Raw genomic sequence first — 11,102 nt, 5'->3', positions numbered from 1 at the left:
CTCATTGTATGTGTGTGTGATTGTATTGGTAATATTGCAGTTGTTAACTGTGATGTAGTCCTTGATACTCATGCACATGAATTTGGCTAAAGTCAAGAAAATAAGAACTATATATACACGCGTGTTTATTCAGCATCGGCACCCTTTCTGCTTTTTATATATTGTTTTTTTTATTGTGAATAGTCAAGCTGAACATTTTTGTTTAACACCAGCCCCATCTTTCAGTCAAATAACGTAACCTTGAGACACCGTTTGATTTATTATCCGATCCCATGATTCGTTGACTCATACGGTCAGGCGCAAAAAAGACGGAAAAAAAGTGAATCACAGAATCGATTTTAGAATCGATTCATTACAACGGACAGCTCGAAAGAATCAAATTAGTTAATTCAGTCGAACTTCCCATCACTACTGTGTAGCGACTGTGCCACATGAGCTCACCGCGCCCCCTAGCGTGGTGGAGCACTTCCGGTTTGGGATTGTCTACTTGCTGCGCATTTTCATTTTGTTTCTGCTTTTTCTTTTGCGTGTGTTTTTTTAACTTGCTGCGCATTTTCATTTTGTTTCTGCTTTTTCTTTTGCGTGTGTTTTTTTTAACTTGCTGCGCATTTTCATTTTGTTTCTGCTTTTTCTTTTGTGTGTGTTTTTTAACTTGCTGCGCATTTTCATTTTGTTTCTGCTTTTTCTTTTGCGTGTGTTTTTTTAACTTGCTGCGCATTTTCATTTTGTTTCTGCTTTTTCTTTTGCGTGTGTTTTTTTTATTTGCTGCGCATTTTCATTTTGTTTCTGCTTTTTCTTTTGTGTGTGTTTTTTTAATTTGCTGCGCATTTTCATTTTGTTTCTGCTTTTTCTTTTGCGTGTGTTTTTTTAATTTGCTGCGCATTTTCATTTTGTTTCTGCTTTTTCTTTTGTGTGTTTTTTTAATTTGCTGCGCATTTTCATTTTGTTTCTGCTTTTTCTTTTGTGTGTGTTTTGTCTCTAGGGGCCACCGTAGTATTTAGCTATATTACTCCTTACAGCCAAACGTAGTGGAATTATAGTAACGTGTTACTTCCAAAGATTACTAGGCAGCTGTTTGCTAATGCTAACGTTAGCATTGCGTCATTTTGCTTCTTCCACTCTCAGATAAGATAAAGATAGCTTTATTGTCATTGTGTAAATGAAATGAGATGTCTTTAGAGCAAACCCGTGGAGGCTATGTTAAGGATAAAACTGTAAACATGGGTAAACAAAACATAATATCGGCATAAGTGCATAGACCCACCTCTGTATTTTTAGGAAGATTAGCAATACATGAAAATTTCCTTCAAGTGTGGTAAATATTCAGTTTTAAATGAAAACCACATGTGACATATTATCTGTCCCATTGCATTAAGCCCTCCATCAAACCCCCATGAATCCTAACTGAATGGGTCGCTTTTCGCTGTGAATTCTGGGAGTCTGTGCAACGTCGGGACCGCAGCTCTCGCGTTACTTCTAAAAGGGGAAGGAATTATATTCAAAGTCTTTAATAGCGCCCGATTTTAACAAACGACCAAATTATGTCGATATAAACTGTATTGTGTCCTCCTTTATCTGGTTTTGATAATATATCGATATTCCGTAAATATCCGATAAACAGCCCAGCACTAATTGGTCCGTCTTAATTGTTTCATTGTCACCCCGAAACTTGTGTGGATTGCTCCAGAAAACAACCCTGGTTCCATTAGCCCCGGTAAGAATGGCAAAATGATGGCCAGAGTAACTCAACACTTGAAGAATGAAAGTCAGAATAGGGCTGTCTGGTGTTGTTGAGTCTTGTATTCTGTGACAATCATATTGTTTTGGAAGTGTGTGTCTTGGAATACTTAAAAATAAAATGTTCATAAGGGATGGATGGAGTTTTACTTAGAGTAATAGATCGTGTTTGTTACCATGAAACGGTAAACATACGGGGCTCTAATCCACATGGTTACTGTATTGTATAATGGAATCGGTAAATTCTGCTGCTGTGATGTGTTTAAACATCACAGATAATCATTGTGAAATAGTAAGATAACAGGTGAATATGTCCCCATAATGTAAATCAGAAAAGGCAGAATTCTTACTTTAGGTACCCTGAGAGTAAAGAAATAATGGAATTTATGGAAGGCGCAAGATATATGTATATTGGTTTGTATATTTAGTGTCTGTCCTGTGCTGCCTTATGCTGTTTTACACAGTCTTAATTACTTCTGTGTAAGAAGTGAAATTTTCTTTGTGTTATCCATATGTTGACTATGTGCACCTGTCTTTTTATGTCTGCACATTGAGCCTGGAGGTATGCAATTTTGTTCAGCTATGCTTCCGTTGTTGTACTGTTGTATGGTGTGAATGACAATAAAGTTCACTTATATACAGTGTTGGAGCACGGCGTCTCCACCGGGTCCGTGGATGAGAAGAGATTCACAGCTGACACGGGGAGAAGTTGCAAATCACCGGTTTATTGTCTGGCAGATTGCAATCCGGGAGCGGCCGTCTGACATACATTCAGCATGTACAGGAGGAGGCTCTGCCATATGTATCAGTTGTATCCCTTTTAAAGCCCTTTGGGCATCTCCCCCCCTTTCTCGGTACCTTCCGTGTACGTGACAACCGCATGTGTGGTTCCAGCCGGCTCGTACTGTTCTTGGCCTTCTGGAAGGCTAAAAGATAAGTAGGGGCCGCTGATATTCTCTGTCGCCCCCCCTATCTGTTCCGATTAGGTAGCCTTGCCTTGCCGGCGCGCCAGTCAGTTCTTGTTTTGATTAGTTACAGCCTTATAGAATCATTCCCTTTATTTTATTCATTATTCCCTCAATTCCCCCTTTTGATCTCCGCAAGGAGATCACCCTGATTATGCTGATTAGTAATATTTTCCCTTATTTATGAAATTTTGCATTCCCCCTTTTGGTCTCCGCAAGGAGATCACCCTATTGGCGGGGGAGGTGTAGTTCAAAGCTGTCCAAATGACCTTTGCCCCTCTCCGGCCCAACAGGCAGGAGAGGCATCATCTGCGCATAGGAGCTATCCCGCTTCTCTATCACGGTAGTGATGAGACGAACTGACAGTGCGCGCAGGCAGGGAATACAACAACACCCGCAAGTAACTAAAATCGCAGCAAAAGTAGCAAAGGATAATAAAAGCGAGCTCATTAAGCCTTTCCACTGTCCGAACGCCGAGGTCAGCCAAGCATCCCAGATGTTATTGATCCTGGAGTGTGCATGCATCGTTTTGGAGACGGTCCGGAGACCCTCGAGTGCCCTGGTCACTGAGCCGTCTGGTGCTGTGTTGTTGGGAATGTAAGTACAGCATTCTTCCCCAAACATAGCGCACACTCCCCCCTTTAGGACTCCAAAGAGTTCCACACACAATCTGTCCATCCAGCCTAGGAAGGAGGGCAAAAACCCTGAGCTTCAGGGAAATTCCACTCCCAGCCCGCCACAGGCGCAGCCCCCCTTCGGGGTCCATGGCTGGCATGGCTCACAAACCACTAATCATTAACATTTTAAGCATTTTAAGCATCACACATAACACACTTGTTTCCCCCAACATTCCCCTTTTTATCTTGATCTCCATCCTGGTCCTAGTGTTGTCTGGCGGTGGATGAGGTGCTTTTGTTCTTTCTGGTCGTTGGAGCAGGGGTGGACTACCCTGCTCTGGTTGCTCAGGTCAGGGGATTATTCTGCCCCTTCTGTTGAGACCTGAGTTGCGTCTAGTTCAGCCGAACTGACGCCCTGGATTCCTTCCCTAAGGGCCTCCTGGATCTCTGCTGTGGTTCTCCCTGGGTCCTCCGCAGCCGCGCACTGGCTCCAGTGAAACCACGTGTCACGTTTGCCTTTCAGACGAATCGCGTGTGACGTCCTCTCAGTAACCTGGAAGGGGCCCGTCCACCTGGGCTCTGACCACTTCCGTTTGATGACTTTCAGGAGGACCCACTCCGCCGTGTGTGGTTTGGCTGGCTGGTTCTCTGGTCTCGCCTCCTGGATCTGTTTAGAGAAATCTGCAACGAGACCTTGCAAACAATCATAATATGCTCTAGGATTTTGCTCCCCCTTCTCGTTGGGGGTCCAGGTTAACCCTTTCTGGGGTCCTAGGAACTGCCTGCCTGTCTGGAGCTCAAAGGGGGTGAACCCGGTCCCCCTGTTTATGGAACACCTCACTGACATCATTGCCAGTGGTAAAGCGTCAACCCAATTCATTTTGGTCTGCGCGCAGATTTCTGCCAATTTTTGTTTTATTGTTTGGTTCATTCGCTCCACTTTTCCCTGGGACTGCGGATGATACACAGTTCCGAACGCATGTCTCAATCCCAACGCTTTCTCCAGGGTCAATCGGTAATTTGGGTGAACTTCCTCCTCTACCATGATCATCTGTTTGGACATCACGTACCCTGTGACCCTCTTTGCTTCCTCATCTGCGGCCTGATTTCCTTTCGCTACCATTGTTCCTGACCCTTCATGTCCCTTGCACTTGACCACCGCCACTTTTTTGGGAAGCATCAAGGCCTTTGCCAATTCCCTCATTTCTGCTTCGTGTTTTATTGGCTTGTTTCCCGCGGTCAAGAATCCTGCCCTCAGCCATTGGCTGAGTTCCACATGCACTGCGCCTACAGCATATGCTGAGTCTGAGTCTATGGTAACTTCTTTCCCTTCTGCTAATTTCAGGGCCTCGATAACCGCTATCACCTCGGCTCTCTGGGCTGACTGGGCTCCCCCCAGTCTGTCTGCCTTCAAGGTTACATAATCCTGGCCTTGTCTGGCCACCACTGCATACCCTGCCTGCAAACCTCCTGTGTCTGTTCTTCTCTTGCCGTCTTGCTTTCCCCTCTTCCTGCTTGAAAATAACTTTGCATATTTGAGTTAGACACCCCATGTACAACTTCAACTCATAAACCTTGTTTTTTTTCTTTTCTTTTCATAGCACTCCCTCCTTGCGCAATGGTCAAGACCATGCGCATGCATTATTAAGGTGTCAACCACACGACAAAGGCACAACCAAAAATCCATCACAGTCGTGAAACAGACCATCAGAGTCTTTAGCATCCCCTTTGTGTCCACACACAGGCCTCATAAGGCCCCCTCCCGTGGCTGAACTCACACCCCAAGCATGCAGCCTGTTCTTATCAGTATTGCAGCTTAGCTTTGGGCACCTCAACCCCCCTTTCGCTAAGACCTTCAGCAACGGTGGCTTCAGTGCCTGTGTATATAACACAGAGCAGATCACCCACATACTGTAGCAATGTGATTCAATCCATCCAAATCTGCCCTAAGCATGTGTTCACATCCTTGCAGTATCCTCGCATGGATGAACTGCTGACCCCTATAGGTGATCGCAAACAAACACTGTGACTGTTGTGTTAGGGACACACTTAAAAATGCCATCTACAAATCCACAACTGTGAACCACTCTGCACTAGGTGGCACATCTGTTAGCAGGGTGTGAGGACTGGGATCTCCCACTGATTGATCCTCCACTAACTATTTCGCTGCACACAAATCATAAACTAACCTCCACACTTTGTCTCCTGCCAACATTCCTCTGCACTTTATTTCCCTTCACACTGCCCTCCTATCATGCTCCACAGCCACAAACCTCTCAAGTCTCCTACATACTCTGCACTCCACTGACTCTCACCAACTCACCTTCAGTAGCAGCCCACATTCCCTCACACTGAAATCTCTCCATTGCAACAAACAAGTATGTTTGTTCTATGTCCAATTCAGCCTATTGCTATATTGTTCCTGTATAAATGGGCCACACTGTTCTAGAATTTCCCCAACTTCATCAGTAACATCTTCAATCCCTTATGAACTATGCTGTCCCCTATTGAACAACAAATTTTGTCGCAGAAGGCTGTACTGTCCACTGAGCACCTCTACGCCCCCCTCTGTACATTTTATGTCTATCTGCAGCTGACACAAAGCATCTCTGCCTGACAAATTCACTGGGATATGCTCTAATATTAGTATGGGCATATTTACATGTTTGTAACCTATCTGAACTTCCACTAAACAAGATTTTGGAACATACAGGTGTGTCCTGGCTGATCACAGCTCCAGCACACCAGCTGAACCAGCCTGTTCCCCAGTCTCTCCAAAGTCTGGGATCATCAAATTTGTGGGTAAATGGGTGCCCTTTGAGGAAACCCCCATCCATTGTATCTACTCACTCTGTTCCAATTAGGGACCTGAGGCCAATTAGTATCATGGGGGGCCCCAGCGACAGGAGACTGTCGGCTGTCCACAGGCTGCCCCCGGGGCTTGGGTCCGGAGAGACCACTGGTGCCTGGACTTTTTCTTTTTAGCGGTCAGCTCCTCCAGCTGCATCTGATTCCATTTCTTTGTCAGTTCCCTCTCACGCTCTTTAGCAAAGTCCTCCTCCTCTCTCTGAATGCCGGATTCTGCAGGTCCTGCTCCGTCTCAGTGCGCCACCGCTTTTCTTGAGCTTGCAGATAGGCAGCTGGGCTCTCCCCCTCCTTGATGGGCTCCACCTTCATTTTAACCACACTCAGCCGTGGAGGAAACATTAGTCGCAGCTGATGCCAGCAGTTAGCATGGTAACCGTCAAAGTGACATGCATCATTCACAGGAGTCCCTGTCGCCGCTGCCAGGCCACTGCTTCGCAGCAGTCTCTCCATTCCGTCTACCCCCAAAACGCAAGCCAGAACCGCCTTTATGTCCCCCATCGCCAGGAGCCGACCCATAGTTTCCTCCTCAAATGCTTTTATCCATTTTCCGGCCCCTTCTGCCAGAACTGGGAGTCTGAGAATCAGGCCCTCCAGATCTTGTCCTGCCCACGGCACCTACTGTGTCTGTGCTCCGTTCACCCTCAGCGGAAGCATCGGAGTGTCCCTGGTGGGGGGCTTCACAGCCCTCCTGCTTCTCACTATTCTATGATCTGCATTATCCTCCTCTACTCCTTCCTCACTCTCTGTTTCTGTCTCCTTCTCCTGAAACTGACTCCATCCTTTAGATGGAGGGTTAGGGGTGTCCAGCAGATGCACCAGCCCTTCTGCATTACTACCACTTGCTCCGTACCCCACCTTTATCTCACTCCCTTGTTTCTCAGGCCCACATGCCTGGCCTTCTGTTCTTCTCTCACTCCCTCGCAGTCCTTCCTGCACTGCCTGCCGCAGCAATGCACTCACTGCCCTGTATCCATCTAAACAACTTGCCGTTCCGTTCTGCTCCCTACTTCCTTCATCCTTCTGTGTCACCTCACCTCTGAATTCTACCTTCCCCTCTATTACTGGAAACTGACCCTTGTATGAAGGAGGGGGGGCTTCCACTAACGGACACTGACTTTGATATGACAGTGGCCATATTTCTTCCTGCCTCATCTCTTCTTTCTCACCCCCCTTCTTCTCATTTAGTGCCTTTCTCATGGCTTTCTGCTCCCTTCTCCAGGCCTCTCCCTTTGCTTTAAATAACCTCAGTACCTCCAGTTCCTCACTCCTTTTCTTTTTACGCCTTTCTGTGTTCTTATTAGCCTTATGATACTTTATCAGAGTCTCCATCTCCTCACACACTGCCACATCCCATGTGCCCCCTTTAGGCCACTTAGTTACCAGGGCCTTTGTTCTATTCCCCCACTTTTTACACATCTTTTCTATCCTCGCTTTAAGCAGGGGGTGCTCTCTCCCCAACTGCTGTACTGGTGTTTCTGCTGCCTTTACCAGGGCCTGCATTTTAATGCTTTTCTGCACTCTACTGTCACTTGAACTGTTTTCCTGTCTAAAAATGAACAGAGTTCCTCACAGTCAACCCGTGCTCTATTCTTTTTTTTTTTTTTTTTTTTAATTCTCTCCCTGACAGTAGTTACTTCACCTTGATGTGTGGCTCTAAATTATTTATTATTATTTATTATTATTATTATTATTATTTATTTTCTACTTATTTCCTCTCCTAACTAAAATCCCTAACACTGCACCCAATTATCTACGGGCACACATATACTAAAACCTCTGGTCTATAAACTGTTATTTTTCTCACAAAGATGTGCTTTAATACCCTTTATCTCTAAACTTAGTCTCTATAATCCATAAAATCTATTAATCACAATATTTTATTCAAATACATTATTTTAAGATTTAATTATTATTTAATTATTATTTTAAGATTTATTATTAAGATTTTAAGTTCTAAATTTACCAACCCGCACTTCCACTACTGTCAATGACGTTTTATGGAAATGCACAAATGCTCTATCCCGACCCCTGCTAACTTGATCTCTTCTACTTTGTACTTATTTCTGCTTTATACATCTTTACTTGCAACTTATCTGTTGAACAAGGACCCAAAACTGCGGACGTAATTACTTTCCCCACTTCTGCATCAAATTAGCGCTCGCTCTCTGGCGTGCTGCTTCATCCCTCTGCCTAGCATGCTCTCTCTCCGTTTTCCACAGTAATTCTCCCAGTGAGCGTTTATCCTCTACTCGACATCCGGCGCTCCGAACCGCCCCACACATACGCTCCCCGGCATCAGCTACCTCCTTATCCTAGTCGAATGTCCTACTAACAAACACCACCAATACATAAATCAACAACTTCTAAAATAATAAGACTATATTCAAAGCAGCTTACTGTTGTGTCCCCCCTGAACAGGGCACGTCCCACAAGCTCAATCCCAGTCAAACAGGCCCGCTCCCAGCCGAAACCCCCCCGATCTCCAGCAATGTCAACTTGGAAGGGGGTGTTCTGTGAGAACTCCCCTTCGGTTCTGACAAACTGTAAGACCGCAAGCAGTGACAGCAGAGCCACGGGCAAGCTCAACCAACACAGAGCGAGCGGCGAGCACCCTGAACAGGAAGAACCCACAACGCTGCTCACACACAAACCAGTACAACTGCACCCAAGCTGGTGCTTTGATTCACCCTCTCTCTCTTTTTTTTTTTTTTTTAGTTAGAGAGGGGGACCTTATTCCCTCCTCCCAATCTAGAGTTCGGGGTCCTGAATTCCCTGGGTCTCCCACCCAGCTTTTCTACCGCTCGTAAAATTCTATTTCCCTGTGTGGGTCCCGTACCCTCTGCTCCCTAAAATTCTATTTCCCTGCGGGGTCCCGTACCCTCTGCTCCTTAAAATTCTATTTCCCTGCGGGGTCCCGTACCCTCTGCTCCTTAAAATTCTATTTCCCTGCGGGGTCCCGTACCCTCTGCTCCTTAAAATTCTATTTCCCTGCGGGGTCCCATACCCTCTGCTCCTTAAGGTTCTATCTCTCTGCGCACGATACCTAGACACAATGCATACACAACACATAGACAACACAATATATTGTATAAACACAGTGCGTGCAACCTCTCCTCCGTCTTACTTTACCGACGGGCCACTGGACACTTCAAACTGCTCAATTTGACATATCCAATGTGCAGATTTTGATGTAACAGGCTCTGCTTACCACTTCTAGTCGGCGCCTCGCAGTTCTCTGTGTCCAAGTAGGCCGCGTCACCCCTTAGCCGAATCTTGCGAATCTCCTGGGGATCCCGGACGAGCCCCCAAATTGTTGGAGCACGGCGTCTCCACCGATGATGAGAAGAGATTCACAGCTGACACGGGGAGAAGTTGCAAATCACCGGTTTATTGTCTGGCAGATTGCAATCCGGGAGCGGCCGTCTGACATACATTCAGCATGTACAGGAGGAGGCTCTGCCATATGTATCAGCTGTATCCCTTTTAAAGCCCTTTGGGCATCTCCCCCCCTTTCTCGGTACCTTCCGTGTACGTGACAACCGCATGTGTGGTTCCAGCCGGCTCGTACTGTTCTTGGCCTTCTGGAAGGCTAAAAGATAAGTAGGGGCCGCTGATATTCTCTGTCGCCCCCCCTATCTGTTCCGATTAGGTAGCCTTGCCTTGCCGGCGCGCCAGTCAGTTCTTGTTTTGATTAGTTACAGCCTTATAGAATCATTCCCTTTATTTTATTCATTATTCCCTCAACAGTAAATGATTTGATTGAATAGTCAGTTCCTGATGCCAGCATTTGGATTGAGTGGGCTGTTAGCCTTGGTGCACATGAACCTTTCCAGCGTTGCTATTCTCTATAGTAAATGCTGTTCTGCATATCAGGCAATCTGTGCACTGACTGGTGTGTTTTTATAGGTGAAGTACCCCTACGGAAATGCAGGCAGCCCAATCCGAGACCAGCGTGTAAGTCTCCCAAGCATTCGTTTCCTGTCTCCAATGAGACAATGAGACGGCAGTATTTTTCTCAATGTGCAGTACTGACTGCCAAGTGTGCTGTCTGTCTGTCACTAACAGCCATCAATTGATTTGACTCTTGTATTTTTACACTTTATTTTGCATAATTGTACCGTCATTCTTTTATCAGGACGAAGGAGGAAACCTAAAGGACGGAAGGGGGCCATATACCAAGAACTTACAAAAGCTGCTATTCTCCAGTAACCCCTTCGATTCAACCCATGTGGGATCGCTACCATCCTGCATCGAGTCCCAACAACGTCGCACCCTGAGCCCTACTCACCAGCCTTATCATCAACTTCCTTCTTAGTTCCCTCACCAGTCCCATCCTCTTTTGTTTTACCTCCTTCTCCATCTCTTTTTATGGACTCCCCTCCTTCATCCCCATGCGTAGCCTCACCAGTTAGCCCAGCTCCAGAACCATCTTCAGCCCCAGCCGTAGTTCATCCCACCCCTCTGCCTCACGTTCTGGTGCAGGCCCCCTCAGTGAGAGTGATTATAGAGGATTATAGAGTCATAGTTGTTTGGGTTAATTCTGAGTACCACAAAAGTTTACAAGCCCTATTTTGGCAAGAGCTAATCATAAGAGGTAATCCTAATCATTTTCATCCTTGCCATTTAAATCACTCATGAATAGATGTGTTTGTGAGAAATTGGTTTGTTTTAAGCATTTTCAATTTAAATAAATACTGCAATACTCATTGCAGAAATACATCTTTTCCAATATTGTGCAGCCTAATAATGAAGTACTTACTACTACGAAATATCTAACAACATACGATGCAACATTCAACAGGGGGTAGTGAAGTGATTCGTGGCTGATCAAAGTGCCAATTCGATGTGGGGCAGTGATTAGCATGTGGAGAATGCTGCAGCAGTATTACAAAATCAGCAACTCTTTTAAAAATAA

The 11,102-nt window shown here is 45.6% G+C and overlaps 2 long non-coding RNA genes across 2 annotated transcripts; one reads left to right on the top strand and one right to left on the bottom strand.

Annotated features, from left to right (window-relative positions):
- Positions 1-1,493: 1,493 nt before the first annotated feature.
- LOC140586356 (uncharacterized) lies at positions 1,494-2,986 on the top strand. The gene is made up of 2 exons (XR_011988186.1): positions 1,494-1,714; positions 2,380-2,986. It is a non-coding gene; the product is annotated as an uncharacterized lncRNA (long non-coding RNA).
- On the bottom strand, positions 2,443-9,610 carry LOC140586357 (uncharacterized). The gene is made up of 2 exons (XR_011988187.1): positions 9,396-9,610; positions 2,443-3,986 (listed from the first exon to the last, which is right to left on the bottom strand). It is a non-coding gene; the product is annotated as an uncharacterized lncRNA (long non-coding RNA).
- Positions 9,611-11,102: the final 1,492 nt, after the last annotated feature.

This window comes from Paramormyrops kingsleyae, unplaced genomic scaffold (assembly GCF_048594095.1).
Source record: "Paramormyrops kingsleyae isolate MSU_618 unplaced genomic scaffold, PKINGS_0.4 ups44, whole genome shotgun sequence".
Taxonomy (NCBI): Eukaryota; Metazoa; Chordata; class Actinopteri; order Osteoglossiformes; family Mormyridae; genus Paramormyrops; species Paramormyrops kingsleyae.
The sequence above is the reverse complement of the archived record's forward strand: the minus strand, read 5'-3'. Positions and strand labels throughout refer to the sequence as shown.